General features: G+C 38.8%; 1 protein-coding gene across 8 annotated transcripts in view; it reads left to right on the top strand.

The window, feature by feature from the left end:
- The window catches only part of NCOA2 (nuclear receptor coactivator 2), a 280,557-nt gene that overhangs the window by 186,531 nt on the left and 79,770 nt on the right, over nt 1–14,256 (top strand). The gene's annotated exons all lie outside the window — the stretch shown is intronic.

Consider the following 14,256-nt stretch of genomic DNA (forward strand, 5'->3'; position numbering starts at 1 on the left):
TTGCCATTAAATGAATTGTAAAACTAAAAACAAACACAGACAAGTATCTTCTCCCATTCAGTAGGTTGCCTTTTCATTTTGTTGATGGATTCCTTCCCTGTGCAAAAGCTTTTTAGTTTGGTGTACTAATTGGGGTACAAATGTACCCAGTTGTTTATTTCTTGCTTTTGTTGCAGTTGCCTGAAGAGACAGATCAAAAAAAATATAAGACCAGTGTCCAAGAATTTACTACTATGTTTTCTTTCAGGTTTTTAATGGTTTCAGGTCTTAAATTTAGGTATTTAATCCATTTTGAGTTTATTTTTGTACATGGTGTAAGCAAGTGGTCCAGTTTTCATTCTTCTGCTTGTAGCTGTTCAGTTTTCCCCAACAACATTTATCGAAGAGACTGTCTTTTCCCATTAGACATTCTTGCCTCCTTTGTCGCAGACTAATTGACCATGCAAGCATGGGCTCTCTGTTCTCTCTTGCACTGATCTGTTTGTCTGTTTTTGTGCCGGTACCACACTGTTTTGATTACTATAGCTCAGTAGTATAGTTTGGAATCTGGGGTGGCAGTACCTCCAGCTTGTTCCTCTTTCTCAAGATTGCTTTGGCTATTCAGGGTCCTTTGTGGTTCCATACAAATTGTAGGATTATTTGGTCTAGTTCTGTGAGAAATACTGTTGGTGTTTTGATAGGGATTGCAATGAATCTGTGGATTACTTTGGCTAATATGAGCATTTTAATATTAATTCTTCTAGTCCATGAACATCTTTCCATTCATTTGTGTTATCTTCAATTTCTTTCATCAGTATCGTATAGTTTTCAAAGTATAGGTCTTCACCTCCTTGGTTAAATTTATTTCTAGGCTTTTTTGTGGGAGTTTTTTGTTTTTGTTTTTGTTTTGATGCAACTGTAAATGGGATGTTGTCTCAACTTATCTTGCTAGTTCGTTATTATTGTATAGGAATGAAGCAGAATTTTGTATCCTGCAACTTAACTGAATTCATTTCTTATTTCTGATAGTTTTTTTGTGGAGTCTTTAGGGTTTTCTTTTTTTTTTTTTAATAAAGATTTTATTTATTTGAGAAAGAGCAGGGGGAGGAGCAGAGGGAGAGGGACAAGCAGACTCCACACTGAGCACAGAGCCTAGTGTGGGGCTCAGTCTCACAACCCTAAGATCAGGACCTGAGCCAAATCAAGAGCCAAATCAACCAACTGAGCCACCCAGGCGTCCCTAGGAATTAATTAACTAATTAATTTCTCCCTCTCCCCCCCTTCTCTCTCTCTCTCTTCCTTTCTTTTTAAAGATTTTATTTATTTGAGAGAGAGAGAGTGAGCACCAGCGGGGGTGGGGGAGGGTCAGGGAGAAGGAGACTCCCCACTGAGCAGGGAGCCTGATGCAGAGCTCCATCCCAGGACCCTGAGATCATGACCTGAGCTGAAGGCAGCCATGCAGGCATCCCTAGGGTTTTCTATATCTCATGTCATCTGCAAATAGTGACAGTTTTAGTTCTTCCTTACCAGTTTGGATGTCTTTTTTCTTGTCTGTTGCTGTGGCTAGGGTTTCCAGTACTACTTTGAATAAAAGTGAGAGTGGACATCTGTTTTGTTCCTGATATTAGAGGAAAAGCTCTCAGCTTTTCACCATTGAATATGATGCTAGCTGTCTGTCGCGTCATGTATGACCTTTATAATGTCGAGATACAGTACCCATTCTATACCCACTTTATTGAGATTTATCATGAGTGGATGTCCAGTTTTGTCAAATGCTTTTTTTACATTTACTGACATGATCATAGGATTTCAATTCCTTATTTTGTTAATGTGCTGTATCACATCGATTGATTGATTTGCAGATACTGAACCATCCTTGCATCCCTGGCATAAATCCCACCTAATTGTGGTGAATGATCCTTTTAGTGCATTGTTGGATTTGGTTTGCTGATACTTTGTTGAGGATTTTTGCATCTATGTTTATCAGTGTTTGGTTTTAGTGTCAAGGCAATCAGTGCCTGCCTCATGGAATGAATTTGGAAAAATTCCTTCCTCTTCAATTTTTTTGGAATAATTTGAGATGAATAGCTGTTACTCTTTAAATGTTTGGTAGGATTCACCTGTGAAGTCATCTGATCCTGGACTCCTGTTTATTAGGAGTTTTTGATTACTGATTCAGTTTCATTACCAGTAATTGGTCTGTTCGGATTTGCTATTTCTTTCTGATTCAGCTTTAGAAGATTGTATGTTTCTAGGAATGGATCCATATCTTCTAGGCAGTCTAATTTGTTGGCATATACAGTTTCATAGTCGTCTTTTGCAATCTTTTGTATTTCTGTGCTGTCAGTGGTGACTTCTCCTCTTTCATTTCTGATTTTATTTGAACCTTCTTCCCCCCCCTTTTTTTTTCATGAGCGTGGCTTAAAGTTTATCAATTTTTATCTTTTCAAAGAAGTATCTCTTACTTTCATTGATCTTTTCTATTATTCTTTTAGTCTCTATTTAACTCATTTCCACTTTGATCTTTATTATTTCCTTTGTTCTTCTTTTTCTAGTTCCTTTAGGTGTAACGTTGGAGTGTTTATTTGAGATTTTTCTCATTTCTTGAGGTTGGCCTATATCTCTTAGAGCTGATCTTGCTGCAGCCCAAAGTTTTTGAACTGTTTTTTTTTTCATTTTCATTTATCTCAAGATAATTTTTTATTTCCTCTTTGATTTCTTTGTTGACCCTTTTTTATTTAGAATGTTTAGCCTCCACACATTTGCTTTCTTTTTTGTTTACCCTCCAGTTTTCTTCTTGTAACTGAGTTCTAGTTTTTCACCACTATTAGAAAAGATGCTTGATATGACTACAGTCTCCTTACATTTTTTGACATTTGTTTTGTGACCTAACCTGATTTGTCCTAGAGAACGTTCCTTGTGTACCTGAAAATAATGTATCTTCTGCTGTTTTGGGGTGGAATGTTCTGTATATATATCTGTTAAGTCCAGCTGGTCTGAAGTGCCATCCTGAGCCACTGTTAACCTGTTGATTTTCGGTCTGGAAGATATTTCTGTTGATGTAAGTGGGATGTTAAAAAGTCCCCTACTCTGATTGTATTCCTGTCAATTTCTCCCTCTATGCCTGTTAATATGTGTTTTGTATTTTTAGGTGTTCCAATGTTGAGTGCTCAGATATTTACAGTATCTTGTTGAATTGATCATGCCCTTCTTTGTCTCTTGTTACAGTCCTTGTTTTAAAGTCTATTTTGTCTGATACAAATATTGCTACCCCCATTTTTTTTTTTTTTTGCTTCCATTTGCATGGAATATCTTTTTCCGTCCTTTTGCTTTCAGTCTACATGTGTCTTTAGGTCTGAAGTGAGTCTCTTGTAGACAGCATAGAGATGGATTTTGTTTTTTAATCCATTCAGTCCCTCTAGATCTTTTGATTGGAGCATTTAGTCCATTTAAAGTGATTATTGATAGATATGCACTTATTGCCATTTTACTGTCTTCTTAGTTGTTTTTGTAGTTCTTCTTTGTTCCTTTCGTCCTCTGGAAAAGTGAGACTGTAATAGGCGAGGGAGTTAGGGTTGGGGCAGAGAGGCCTTCCAAACAGGAAGTAGAGGAACCTGAGCAAAGGCACAGAAGCCCTCAAAGGCATATACTGGGTGTGAAGTCAGACTGCTTTGCTACAGAATAGGATATTTTGAAGCATTTGGTTGAATTTGAGGCTGAAAAGGCCAGGTCAGAGCCTGATGGGACAGGAAGTAAAGTACCGTAAGCAATATTGAAATTTGGAGAAGGTGACATAAAATGAGAGGCTCTTAGCGGTCTTTATCAGAGTTGACCTGAAGTTGTCTACCATGGTCTCTAGATTCTAGAAATACTGGAAGTGGGAAACTTTTTTTTAATACTGCTGACTTCAGGGGGTTGGGGCAGAGGGAAGGCACAAAACTAGTAACAATAACAAGAAAAAACTGAGTTAAAACATGCTAGAGAACTACAAAATACCTTACTTATCTTTAACAAGAAATATTTTATACATAACCTTTTATTCATTTTTATAACTTGTTGAGGGGCATAGGAGTAGGAAGAAAGTGAAGAGGGATAAGGACAAGATGGAAAGGTAGTAAGCGAGACCCACAAAGACAGACTGACAGAGAGCCTGACACAGACACAAGGAAGAGCAACATACTCAGAAGCTTACATGTTCACATTTAAACACAAAGATAAAGTTTTTAATATAAAATTTTATTTTGTAGTCTCTTATGACATTGTCACTAATGACTTAAAGCATTCTTTTTTTTTTTAAGATTTATTTATTTATTTTAGAGCGAGGGAGAGCGAGGGTGCGCGCTTATGTGGAGGGAGGGGCAGACTCTCTGCTGAGCACAGAGCCCAATGTGGGGCTTGATCCTAGACCCCGAGATCATCACCTGAGCTGAAATCGAGTTGGACACTTAGTTGAGCCATCCAGGCGCCCCAGGCATAGTCGTATTTGACAACTGTGAGCACTTAGGTAAGAGCCCTTGGTCTAAGCTCCCTAGGTGTCAGCCCTCACCTTCTGCTTAAATCCCACCCCATCTTTAGTGAAGAGTGCCCACACTTGTGCCCTGGCTGCTCAGCCTTCCCCTGTCCTTGTTAGCAGATGAATCGGTCTACTCCCCACCTCTCCCTCTTCTGCTGGGACTTAGAAATAGTGATATCTGTCACTGTGCCCAAGGGAGCAATACTGGGTCATTCCCACACAGCATTCAGCTAAAAGTACTAATACCCCCGTGAGAGAGAGCCAGGTTGATCCTTCTGCCTCAGCTTCAGTGACTTTGCTACTCTGTGACAGAATCCAGGAGAAGAACCCTCACCACAGCATACAGGTCCCTGTGTGATCCGTTTCCAGTCCTGTCCTATTCTCCCTTGTTGCAGCCCACAAACTGCTTGAACTCTTACCCCCTCCTCCACAGCTGGCACTGACACAGGCCTACACACACATGCACAGTTTCTTGCCTCTGTGTCTTCTGCCTGGAATGCTTCTCTCCTCTTCCCCCTTAGCTGGTTGACTATTGCCCACCATTAGTAGTCCAGTAGTGTGGAGTATTACGACTACTCTAGGTTTGTAAAGCACAGGGAAACGGAATCTAGGCTGGGTGATAGAACATCCAATGGCAAGGCGCCTTCACCAGTATCCCCCATCTGGCCAGTTCAGCCCAGTACTCTGTTCTTATGTCCCATATCCTCAGTCGTGTATACCCTCAGGCTACTACCTAGACCACTTACTGTTGCTAACCCATATGTATGGGGTTTTGCTGTTGCATCATTATTCATACTCTTTCCTCTCTATCTGGAATGCCTCCTTACCCTGTTTCTGTCTATTCCCACCAGAGTCTTAGTGTTCATTCTTCAAGGTTCGTCTCAAATACTCCTGCTTAACAAAGAACTTCTTAATCCCCAATCAATATAGACTCATCTCCTTTGAATCCCCATATCATTTCTTTCTTCTGCTTAGTTTTTTTGTAGGTTTTCCTTTTTCTTTCCCAAATGAATGACAAATTCCTGATGTCAGAGATCATATCTACTTATCACTCACACCTGTGGCGTTTCTGAGCACAATGTTGCTCTTAGTCTGTAAAATAAATGTCTCAAAATTTTCTGAAGCCTAGCTTTTATCTAGCCTTGTATAATGGCTTTATATTGGGGGAAAATAGCACCCAGAATTTAAGAACTTGAAATTTTTATTCTAATAATTGAGTAAGTACATTCTGTCTCTTATATAAAGATGATAAATTATAACCTCTTTTGTGGCAGATAGTATTTATAATATTTTAGTTTGTCTCCTGAAAATGTGTTTGTGTCTCAAGTGCATTTGGTAAACTTTTAACTTTCTTAGGCTTTAATAAGTTTAGTTCTTGAGACCATGTTAAAATAAGGATGACAAATCTACACAGCTTGTCAGCTAGAATATATTTTGAAAAGCCAGGTGGGGGAGTTTTTGTAACTTTATTATGATCTTCAATTAATTTGGGATATTTTCCCTGATTTTAAATAGACATATTATGTTAGACTAGGATATGTAGCAAATAGAAAGCACACTCACATTTTATATTTAGTGCTATGCAATACTGGATGTATTGGTTTTGAAAGAATTCATCTCTGAGATTTTGTCAGATACATTTAAATTTCCATGAGCTACAGTTACTTCTAATTCATTCTTCTTAGTTTGAAGAATGATATAATTTTTGAGAAATGAATTAAATATTTGGAATGTGGTAGGGAGAAGAGAACATGAGTTTCCAATTGCATTATAATTTGCGTATTATATAAGTGTGTTTGTATATATAATTTTTTCACTTGAGATTAGAGATGGCTTATTACAATCAGATTTATGTGTAGTAACTAACATTGGAATAAATAAAAGATACAGAGCACGAATACCAGTATTTGTTCTATTAATTGTTGTCATTCTCTGGTTGGTTTAGGCTTAAAGTACATTTTTTTTTTAAAGATTTTATTTATTTATTTGACGGAGACAGAGAGAGAGGGAACACAAGCAGGGGGAGTGGGAGAGGAAGAAGCAGGCTCATAGCGGAGGAGCCTGATGTGGGGCTCGATCCCAGAACGCCGGGATCACGCCCTGAGCCGAAGGCAGGCGCTTAACGACTGCGCCACCCAGGCGCCCCTTAAAATACATTTTTCTTAGTTTCGTTTTATTTTTTGTTTTTGTTTTTTTTTAACAAATGAGTAAGAACAACCCTATTTTCCCAACCTATTGTACTAGTAGAATGAGGAAGAGGGAAATGTGACTGTTTTTGTGTACTTTAGGTTAGGTTAATTTTCAGACTGAAATGGATTATACAGTAATAAATTATTGGATATGCAACTATTGTAATTGGTCTTTCTAAGGAGACTTTTTTTTTCTGGGTTGATGAGGGTTTTTTGGTTTTGTGTGTGTGTTTTGGTGATTAAAAAAACCCCACATAGGGGCGCCTGGGTAGCGCAGTCGTTAAGCGTCTGCCTTTGGCTCAGGGCGTGATCCCAGCGTTATGGGATCGAGCCCCACGTCAGGCTCCTCCACTGGAAGCCTGCTTCTTCCTCTCCCACTGCCCCTGCTTGTGTTCCCTCTCTTGCTGGCTGTCTGTCAAATAAATAAATAAAATCTTTAAAAAAAAAAAAAAAAACCCACATAACATAAATTTACCCTCTTAGCAATTGTTAAGTGTACATTATTGTATTGTTAACTATATGCACACTGTTGTACAAGAGGCCTCTAGAGCTTTTTCCTCTTGCATGGTGGAAACTCTGTACCCATTGAATCACTTGCCATGTCCCCCAACCCCCAACCCCTGGCAACCACCTTCCACTTTTTGTTTCTATGACTTTGACTATTTTAGATGCCTACCCTTAAGTGGAATCAGGAAGTATTTGTGTCTTTGTGATTGGCTTATTTAACTTAGCATAATAGTACTCAAAGTTCGTCCCTGTTGTTGTGTATGTCAGGACTTTTTAAAGACTAATATTCCGTTGTATGTGTATACCAAATTCTCTTTATCCATTCATCCATCGGTGGACATTAAAGTTGTTTTCACATCTTGTTATTGTGAACAATGCCGCAGTGAATGTGTATATGCAAATATCTCTTTGAGACTTTGTTTTCAGTGCTTTTGGATAAATATCCAGAAGTGGAATTGCTGTGTCATATGGTAGTTCTGTTTTTAATTGTTTGAGGAACCTTCATACTCCATCATATGTTTTCCTTAGTGTTTGCACCATTTTGCAATCCCACCAACAATGCACAAGGGTTCCAACTTTTCCGTATCCTTGCCAACACTTGTTATTTTCTGTTTTTTGATAGTGACCATCCTAACTGGTGTGCAGGGATAATACCTCATTGTGATTTTCATTTACATTTTCTTAATGATTAATGATGTTGGGTATCTTTTCCAAGGAAATATTTTGAAAAGAATAAGTAGCTAATACTACGTTGGAGCATTGATTGCCCTCTGTGGTCAAATATCTTAGTATCATATATTGTTGAACAGTTGAGGGTACCAAACATGACCTTAAGCTAAAAAGATGAGGAGGCTCTGAGGTGCAGGAAGACTGCTTGAGGCAAATCTGAGGTCAGCAGGAAAATGAGAGAAAATCGCAATGACATTAAGATTTCTCTTTTAGATACTCTGCCTCATTTCAGCCATTTCTCATGTTCTCCTAAAGGATGTTTCTCTCCCTGAAGCCTTTTACTACATTAGACTTCTTTATGTAGGTTACAGGGAAAGGAGGAGTACAACCTTCATGGATCATACTGTTTATAAATGGTTTGGGGGTGGGCAGATAGAGGCACTCATGTATGTCACTTCCCAATTCCCTTATTACTGTTGTTCAGTCTGAGATACTTAATTTCTTTCTACTTAGAAGATGTTCACTTTTTGCTAATTACTGGGTCATTTACCTGTGGTCAGAAGTGCAATAGTACATTTTTTTTAATCTCATTTTTTCTGTTACTGTCAATGTTTTTGAGATAATAATTCTAAGGAAACAATGATCATGTTCTTCTCAGCTTCGTTGGTAAGAAATGGAGACCTTTACAAGTTTATGCTTTGCTGTCAGCACAAAGCCCAGTAAAAACTGGCCTCTTGCAGTTTTGGACCTTAAATTGTCAGTCCAGTTATTACTCTAGACATGGTCTTATCAGCATATCAGATCTCAAATCCCATTTTGTTTTCTAAGAATGCAAAAGTGAAGGATAATTCACAGAATACAAGAATTGTAGATCTCCTTGTAATACTAACTAAAGATTGGAGGGGAACCTGGGTGGCTTGATCAGTTAAACGACTGTCTCTTGATCTCAGTTCAGGTCTTGATCTCAGAGTTGTGAATTCAAGCCAGACACGAAGCCCACTTTAAAAAAAAAAAGAAAAAGAAAAGGAGTGGATACCAATTAACTTTAACCTGAGAATTGATTTTAATTTGACCTTTTTTTATTGTGGTAAAATATATATAACATAAAATTTATCATTTTTAAGTGTATAGTTGAGTGACATTAAGTATACCTTCACGTTGTTGTGCAACTGTCACCAGTATCCATTTCCAGAACTTTGTCATCATTCCAAACAGAAATTCTCTGTTAGATAAGAAGTACTCACCCATCCCCCGACAGCCGCAGAGAACAGAAACCACTCCTCTGCTTTCTGTCTCTGGATTAGACTATTCTAGGTGCCTCATATACATGGAATTGTATAGTGTTTATTTTTTTGCGATTGGCTTATTTCACTTAGCATCATGTTCTCAGGATTCATCCATGTTCTCATTTTCAGCATTTCCTTCCTTTTTAAGGCTGAATAGTATTCCATTGCGTGCATACATATATATATATATATATATATATATATATATATATATATATATATATATATATACATACACACACACACACCATATTTTGTTTATCTGTTGATGGACATCTGGGTTCTTTCCACCTTTTCACTGTTGTAAATCATGCTGTTATGAACATTGGTGTACAAATATCTGTTTAAATGTCTGCATTTATTTTGGGGGAATATATACCCAGAAGTGGTTTTTGCTGGATCATGTAGTAAGTCTATGTTTAATTTTTTTAAGGAACCATTATACTGTTTTCTACAGTGGCCGTAATTTAACTTTTTAAAATCAGGTTTTAAAATATTTTGCTTGGGGCGCCTGGGTGGTTCAGTCGTTAGGCATCTGCCTTCAGCTCAGGGCGTGATCCTGGCATTCTGGGATCGAGCCCCACATCAGGCTCCTTTGCTAGGAGCATGCTTCTTCCTCTCCCACTCCCCCTGCTTGTGTTCCCTCTCTCGCTGGCTGTCTCTGTCTGTCAAATAAATAAATAAAATCTTTAAAAAAATAAATAAATAAAATAAAATATTTTGCTTAAATTTAGATTGAAAATTTACCAACGGTCAAAGTATCCTATTCTCTTACTTAGAAATCTTGAAGTATTATTTTGTCTTCTGAGTGGACTCCACATACCTCCTCCTTTTCTGTTTTTCAGGGGACAGTCCAAAGGCCAATGGTGGTTGTCATTACCGCCATAGTCATAAGATAGAGCAGTGAGGTGAAAATTAGCCTCCCAGTTGCCAATTGTGAAACTTGGTTAGAGGGGGTCATGGTGAGTCAAAACAAAAACAAAAACAAAAAAACCCCACATAGTTTTGTGAGTCAGAAAATACTTGGTGAGGGGCGCCTGGGTGGCACAGCGGTTAAGCGTCTGCCTTAGGCTCAGGGCGTAATCCCGGCGTTGTGGGATTGAGCCCCACATCAGGCTCTTCTGCTATGAGCCTGCTTCTTCCTCTCCCACTCCCCCTGCTTGTGTTCCCTTTCTCACTGGCTGTCTCTCTCTCTGTCAAATAAATAAATAAAATCTTTAAAAAAAAAAAAAAAGAAAAGAAAATACTTGGTGAAGGGGGTAATCAGAAGGGGGAATGAAACATGAGAGACTATGGACTCTGAGAAACAAACTGAGGGCTTTAGAGGGGAGGGGGGTGGGGGAATGGGATAGGCTGGTGATGGGTAGTAAGAAGGGCACGTACTGCATGGTGCACTGGGTGTTATACGCAACTAATGAATCATCGAACTTTACATCAAAAATAAAAATAAAAAATTTTAAAAAGAAAAAAAAAAAGAAAATACTTGGTGAGTGCCTTCTTTTTTACTGAGTCCCAGAATACAGCAATGCATTAGGTGACATGCCTGCTGCCATCATGGAACTTGGAATCTAGTAATAGGAAAATGGGCCATGGATATAAGTATGTAGCAGTGCAGAATGTATCTCTAATGTAAGGCCACTGTGCTCTGGGAAGTATATATTGCCTGGGGTTCATGGAAGGTCCTCACTGACATTTCAACTAGAGATGAAAAGATAAGCCAGGGCCCATAACGTTGAATTCTTACAATGTTTAATGTACATACTAAACAGTGGTAAATGCATACAATTTATAAACAAATGCATATGTTGTATACATTGTACATACTATCAAATATATATATATTATATATATATATATATAATTCATTCTGATAGAATGAGTTATCAGAGAAGTTTCTTCTAGAGAATCCTTGCCTAGTTGGCTTTCAGTGGATGCGATTAGCCTTACAGTTAACAGAGGAGTGAACAGAGAGACATCAGGATGTGGCCTAGGACTCAGAAAGATCTGAGGCTCCAAAGCTTGTGATGATGGATTCTTTCTTCACACTGCACTGTTCCATCTTTCTTCATCCGTTATTGCCAAGTTTGTCACAAATGAAGGAAGTTACACACTCCCATATACACTGTGTGGTCACTAAAATCTGGCCTGTTCTCATCAAACAATACTCCCTGGAATACCAGCAGTGACTTCCTGTTCGCCACATCGGCAGGCCTCCTCTTCCTCCCTGACCTGCTTAGCTTCTCTGGTAGCTCTGTGTCTGTTAACCATCCTTCCTCGAAACACTTCTACTTTGCGTGCATACTCTATCCATATCCATACCCAGTCACTGCCTTCTCTTCCTTATCTAATCCTGGGCCTTCTTTTGTCCCCAACAAAAATCCCTTCCTTCTTCAGCTTTAGTTGTTTCCAACTTTGTTTGCTACCAGCATTCATTTCCTAAAAATATATGGATATGTAACCGCTGTTCTCAGAACTTTGTGTCTCCCCTATAGAGATCAAAGTAAAATGTCCTCACCTGGCATTTAAGGTGCCATCGGTCCAAACATTCTTCTAGGCAGAGCCTGAAGCCTTAGTTATTCTTTAATCTGTAGCCACACAGCTTGTGGGCCATTGTCAGATAACATAGATATTTCATTTTGGCTGGTCATCTAATAGTTTAAGCTTTAAAAAAAAAAAACTCGCTGCTACCATTTAAACTCTTTGATGGAAGAACCATAGCTTACTCGTTTTTATATCCTTTCCCTAATGCCTTGCACAGAAGAGATACTTAATAAGTGTCTATGTAAATAATGGACAAAATTAGGGTTTAGAGGAAATGTGAAAGCAACAAGAAATTCAGTGTTTTCTTCAGCTACTTCAAGAAGGTGTGACTAGAATGATGGGGTGGTTGGTAAATGATATAAGGCATTTAAGGAATGTCATTAACTACTATCTGAGTTTGAAATAGCAGCACGTAAAATAATTTCAACGGTGTAGTCTGGAAATGACCAGGGTCCATATCATAACTATTTTGAAACATGATGATTTCTCATTAATTCGTACTTCTATTTGGGATGCATTTACCAGATGCCCTCTGCGTGCCACATACTGTGCATCAGAGATACAAAGAAAAGCCAAACACCGTCCCTGCCGTCCAGGGGCTCATTAATAAAGAAATCATTAAAGCCTTTTTAGAATAGCTTATCCTCAGCATACGTACATCCTTCTCCCTGATTTGAGAACACACCCCAGAGGGAGGCCTGTGGTTGTTCAGCTTGGCCTGTGCCTACATTTATTAATAAGTGATAAAGCTGGTATTTGGATCTAAGAGAAAGAAGAAATGCAGCAAGTCAGGAAGTGCTATGATAGATAGATGGATGTAGATATGTAAGTATAAGTAGATGGAGATAGAAGGCAGACTGTGATAACAGAAGTGGTAGGAAATACACCCTTTTGACCTCCAAGAATATATTGATGTTTACCGTGTGGGTAATGCTTAGATAAAATCTGACACCAAGAATTGGGATTCCTTATATCTAAGGCTACTGTTTTTTTTTTTCTTTAACAATATTTTTTAAATGCCATGTAAATATATCTCTACGTACTGTTTTCAGCTACCTTCTCATCCCTTCTGGAAGCCTGCTGTGTTCTATACTCTGTCATTGGGTTGCTGCTGATGGCCAGGCTCAGACTTTTTCAGGGAGTCTCAATACTATTGTCCGTGTTTCATGATAAGGAAACTGACATGCAGAAACAGTCAGGTTGAGGCCTTAAATCTAGCAGATGACAAACAATTCCAGCCACGGTCTCTTGGTGATTCCAAAGCCTGTGATCTTTTCATTGTGTTCCATTACCTGCCTCTGAGAATGGTGGTCATGTCTTCAGCTTTGCCTTTGTTTATTATGAGAGAAAATGTTGATCTACAGAGATATTCCAAAAGTAACATACTCAAAACCAAAAGAAAGATTTACAATAGTTACTGCTGTGTCATTAGGGGGTAGTTTTAACACATCTTATCATAGAAGAGATTTTGATGATTTGGGGTTAGATGTGATTTTGTTCAATATCTTAAATCTTATGGAGGCTGCAGTTAAGGGCTATGAAGCATTGTAGCTTGAGTATTTAGTGCAAATAGCTCCTCAGGTTTCTGACTGCCTCTGACCTGGTCCTGTGTGCTCACCTATGCAGTTCTAACTAGGCTTCTTTGATTACTGATGGATATCTCCCAATACTGTCTTTTTTTATTGTCTTTTTCTGGTTATCTCAGTATCAAAGAATGAAAAGGAATAAATGCTGGGGCGCCTGGGTGGCACAGCGGTTAAGCGTCTGCCTTCGGCTCAGGGTGTGATCCCGGCATTGTGGGATCGAGCCCCACATCAGGCTCCTCTGCTGGGAGCCTGCTTCTTCCTCTCCTACTCCCCCTGCTTGTGTTCCCTCTCTCGCTGGCTGTCTCTATCTCTGTCAAATAAATAAATAAAATCTTTAAAAAAAAAAAAAAAGGAATAAATGCTGAGGTGTTGTTCATCAGTGAAAAGAATTTCTCATAGACATGAAAACCATTGCTCTGTATGCAGAGCATTCACATTTCTCCCAGAGCCAGATGCTAACGTGAAAAATAAGGGAGATGAGTTAGGCATTTACATTATATGCTTTCAGAGGCAAAATTACCACCGAGCTAACGAAGGTTAAGATGCAAGGCCTCTTACCTGTGCTGGCCCCTGCGAGTACTGAGAGTTGTAGCAGGTATGGAGATGGGGAAGCCGCACTTCAGTCGGGAAGCACTTCTTCATAAGCATTTCAGATAATTACCTAAAGAGATCTCAGAGGAAGAAATTGGATTTTTTTTTAAAGCCCTGGTGTTTTTTTGCTACTGTTTCTTTTCTATAAATAAGAATGAGAATTACACTTAATTTTGTGTTCTTGGAGAGAATCCCCTCGTACTGTATAAACTTAAGGCCCCACAAAACAGAGATCCATCCCTATGTACTAGCAAATATAAAGGAGGTTAAAAACAAAAGAGTCCGCTTGCTGTGGGGAGGGGGAGGATGAGAGCTGACACATCTGCATGCTCACTTTGGGCCACGCCCCGCTGTTTACGTCCATTGTCTGCTTTTGTCCCTGCAGCACCCCTGAG

This window comes from Ursus americanus, chromosome 9 (genome assembly GCF_024610735.1).
Source record: "Ursus americanus isolate L20-20 chromosome 9, mUrsAme1.1.p, whole genome shotgun sequence".
Taxonomy (NCBI): Eukaryota; Metazoa; Chordata; class Mammalia; order Carnivora; family Ursidae; genus Ursus; species Ursus americanus.